Here is a 5,236-nt window from a genome sequence, read left to right as displayed (position 1 = left end):
TCATGGAAAACTTTTTGCTAATACAACTTCATCAAAGGAGTTTCTCGAGAACTGCGTAGTGTTGTTGCGTGACTCGATACTTTTGGGTGTCCAACTCGCTGAGTAAAATTTTAAGAAGTATTTGTCACAAAACTATAAAAAATTAAAAACTTTTGTATTTTGTATTTCTAAATTAAATTTTTTATATTGTGGACTTTTAAATTAAATTAGAATTTGGATTAAAATAATAAAATGAAAAATAGTTTTTTATTTAGTAAAATTTTATGTTCCCGTACACGAGAAAAATGGTAAGTACAGAGTCATATATTTGTAATATATAAGTTTAGCTTAATATATAAAGCACTCGATACCGGAAAGTATATAAGAAGAACATTAAACAATTATAAATTGTAAAGGAGAATGTTTTCTTTTCAAAAACTATTGTGATTGTGAAACCGGAAATTCTTTTCATGTGTAAAACTCTAACAGTTTAAAATATTTTAATAGTTAATAAAAATATTTTTAATTAGAAGATAATAGATACGTAAATATAATTTTAATTGTGATCTGATAAATAACATTAGACTATCAAGAATGATATAGAAACGTTTTCTCTATTCGGCGGTCTAAGAAAACATTCTCTCAGAAGCACTCTCAAGGACAACGTCCGCAGCAAGCAGTATTATCGATATTTTATTTAATATTCTTCATGTCTATATTTACATTTTATTTGTGTTTCAAAATTAAATATCAATAAAATATATAAAATTAGCGCAGTGATTAAACGTTCGCTTTCTAAACCAGAATCCGAGGGTCTTAAGCCAGCGTTTAAGATTGTTTTGATATTCTTTGTCGTCATAGTAATTTAATAAAAACAAAATTTGAATTCATATAATATAAAATATAATATATATAATATAATATAATAACAATTCGATAAAAAAATTTATTGAAATAATTAAAATAAAATATTTGCATATAAACTTCTTGGTTCTTGTTTAGAGCGACAAAAAACTGCATAAATTTATAGATTATTAAAAAAAGATATTTATTATTTTATTTATTATATTAATTGAATGCAGATCATTGAGGTAAAATTTAAATTTGTTAAATGCAAAAAAAAAACATTTACGCAGAAACTTTGTGTAAGTAGCTTCGCTAAGAGGGCAATATTTTTAGTCAAACATAAGTGCATCCAGTTTTGAAGACATGGACGAAAACTGTCCATAAGGATCTTTCTTTAATTTTTTCAAAACTTTCCTCTAAGGCCGTCACTAAGTTGGATCGAACCTTCTACAGATACATGTCTTCGAGGACAGATCGATTGCAACTAAGTTCCTAACATTAAATAAAATTTAAATACATTTTTTAAGAAGATAGTGATTTAGGAATCAGGAATGACACCATCTGGTATTTTATCGTTCTTGTTACTACTTACCTAGAGACTACACCTACTTATTCTTTGTGGATAAATTGGATAAATTGGATAACATTTCTTTCTTTCTTTTTGTAAATTGACTAGTATCAAGACGTATACATTAATCAAGACACTAATGTATACATAGCCATAACGCATGAAGCTACTAGAATATCGAGAAAGTTTTTAGTTGTGACACAAATCACAATAATGTTTTGACCGCCGTGACCAGGTGCAGAAAGTCTCGTTAGTGTGATCAAAGTTTAATTAAAATTTATCTCTTGCTATCATTTCCACAACTGTGACCACGGCTTGTCCTTATATGGACAGTTCCTTAAAAATTTTTATAAATAAATAAATAAATATAAGTATGAATAATAAAAATTTGGAAAATTTTACTGAAATGGACAGTTATGATCAAGACGACGTCATTGAAAATGTGAAAATGTGTTTTTGAATAGATTATAATAATATAGAAAAATGCGAAATCTGATATATAGAATACGATGGCATGCACGTCTTATTAATTGATGGGTTAAGAAATTTGTTTGTATTTGATAAAAAGGAGTGGTCAGGTGATCGCTTACGTCACGACTAGGTCAACCTTTGGGTTTGTCACTAACATGCAGTGATGCTCAGAGCATCAATTCTATAAAGTTGGGGAACTGATTTATATGCATTGTTCGATATATTTGGTATATATCTAATGTTTCTTCAAGTAATTCATGCACGAATTATGTGCATAAAAAAGTAATTCAACTAAAACATTAAAATTAACTGTGAAGCACATGTTTTATATTGTAATTTAATATTTAGTTCTTTTAGAAATAAGGTATCACAATTTCAACTTAATTTTAACTACAACAAATTTAAATAATAAATAAATTAAAGATATATATAAAATTAATTATACTAAATATGATATAAACCCGAAAGTTGTAATGTACATATTTCCAATGTCCTATTTCATCACTTTGTTGAAGGACGTTGAGAATTCTTCGGTACTCGGTATTCGGTATACGGTATTCAGTGAACATTAACTTATTGCAGTAAAAAGTAATAAGTAAAGAAATATTTATGGAAATAAAAATTAAATATGAGAATAAGTTTTACTTGAATTTTATATTACTTTTTCATATTTTTCATATAACATTATCGAAAAAGAATTAAATAGGGGCGTTGGTATTCTGTTGTCGAGATATGTCTGAATATCCTTTATAAGTGTTGGGAGCTAGAATATATTTACATATTAGTTTGGCGATACTGAGAACATTTACTCTCCCAACAAATATAACAGTTGGTGTTAACATTTATATTAAATTAATATTTGCAGAATTATATGCGTAGTATAAGCATAGGTTTCTTCCAGGAGCTGTTAAGTGTGTTTCACCAACACATTTTTAAGTTAAGTAGAAGATCTATGAAATCGGGACATTCCTGTCCATTTGATAAAACTATATACAGACTTAACTCGAATATTTTAGTTCTAGTAAAAATTTTCGACAACATATAAATTATTTTGTTTTGAATATGAATTTATGCAGTAACTGAAATATCTGAAATGCAAAGAGATTAAGCTAATCAGAAAATTTAGTATAGAATGAAATAAATCAATAAAGTAAACGGTTTAAAAAATTTTTGTACTTCTTTTATTTGACTTCACAAAGAGCGGTTCCATATAGTTTTATGTAAAAATCTTAAAATGGGGTTCTTTTTGCTTTCGCTCTCAGTTCATACTCTACTTCTGCTTGACTCGAGTTCGAATGTTTATCTATATATAGTATGTGTAATCATAATAGATTTCACATGCTAAGCTTATACTACATTTTTTTGTATATGATATATTGTGTATAGATTATAAATGATTCTAATATAAAATTTAAATATTTTGTTGACGTGATGAAATTCAACATATGGTATATTAACCGTTTGTTGTCATCCATCAAAACTTAGCCAAGTATTAAAAAAATCTTTGTTTGTCTTTGTCAACTGCCCAGCGGTTGCAAGACGTAGACTCGATTACCTTGGAAGCGGGATATTAGTCCCATGTCAAATAGGTAAAATTAAGCCCACAGCAATTACAAGATTTATATATAGTCTAAAATTGTCTTAGTTGGGCCTTTAGGCTCACAATAGATCTTTTAGGTCGCGGTGCTTCAATAGCCTATTACTTAAATAAATAAATAAGGTGGGGCAAAACAACAGTAACAGAAAATCCAAAATATGGCACAAAACAGCACCAAAAGAATTTGAGAAATGTGCTACAAGACAGCATCAACAGAAAATAGCAACATGCGTGACAAAGCAACACGCGGCACTAATGAACGGCTTAACAAGAAGAAACCCACTAAACCACCACGTTTTTGGTTGTGAAATTCCTTGTCGCTTCACACAAATGCGTACCACGTGCGTTGAGAGAAGGATCGAATTTAAAATAGAGTTTAAAGTTTACTAATAATTTATTGTTTAAAGTTTACGTATTATAAAATAGACCAAGTGGAACTAGACAGGTACAGCAGTAATACAGGTATGCACATTATAGTGTAAAATATAGTACATAAATATGATAAAGTGAAACAAGATCAAATAATATAGAGAATTAGAGAAAACAAGATCTAAAAGAAGGGTTTATAAATATGTTAAAATAGTGGGTAAAAAATAAAATAAAAGAAATAAAAAAGTGAAACTAAACAAATAGTGCATTACTAGTGAAATAAAAAAATAAAATAAGAAATGTAGAAATGAAGCCACTTATCTTATCGGTAGGTGTGAGCAAGATGCACTAACATAGAGTGAAAAAAGCACTAACACTAACCGAAATCACTGAAATTATTCACCAATTCACCTTTTTGAGGTACTCTTGAGAACGGAATATTTGGAAAAATCTACCACGACGATCGTAAAAAAGAGTGTGGTTATATTTTTGTGTTCTGATATTTTGACAAAATATTTTTGGTACAAAATTTACGGCGCAATTACTCAACAAAAAGTACTTAAAATCGCAAGTAGTAGCATATTGTATTGTTAATACATTTAATAAGTAATAAGCTGTGAAAATAAATTTTATGATATACCACATATAAAAAAATGGGGGAAAAAAGTGCGATAGGATGTGAAAATTTTAAGTCCCTTTATAAATTCCCGGACAACAATGAAGAACGAAGGTAAACTTTGCATTTAAGTTTTACTTATATTTTTGACATAAGTGTTTTGCACAATTGTTTTACAGTAGGTCTGTTCCTCAAGCTACCCATAGTAAAACTCATGTAAAACACAAGTAAAGTACAAACTGAGAGCGCAACACTAATAAAATGTCAAATTACGCTCATTACGCAGATTTCAATGGAACAGCTTTGTATAAAATCTGGTGAGAACACCAGTGCCGCGCAAATAAACAAATAAAAATTTAAATTCAAAGCACAACAGCTGATTCCCACTTCAACACAAATTTTACTTGAAATAAAATGTAGGAGTAAAGTCTGTGTAGCATTTTCAAATTTCGACAGAGATGTTACGCTCTTTCAGAGACTCTCATTCACTCGAAAATTTGCTGGTGGAACGCACTACACATAGTAACTACACATAGTTACTCAAAGTTACAACGAGTAGCTCGTGGAACAGACCTGGTATATGTGGAATAACAGATATGGATGCGTTAATTAAAATATATGTCAGTGGTTATTCATGTTCGTGATGATAAAGAAATAAAATTATAAAAAAAATGTGTGATAAAAACATTAATTTAGTACGAATAACATTTCCCAAATTATTTTGAAATATTCTTACCATTTTCAATAAAATTAGTTTTAAAATTATTATATGTATAATAAAACAAAAAAT

This window comes from Teleopsis dalmanni, chromosome X (assembly GCF_002237135.1).
Source record: "Teleopsis dalmanni isolate 2A chromosome X, ASM223713v2, whole genome shotgun sequence".
Lineage (NCBI taxonomy): Eukaryota > Metazoa > Arthropoda > Insecta > Diptera > Diopsidae > Teleopsis > Teleopsis dalmanni.
Note: the sequence above shows the minus strand (reverse complement) of the source record.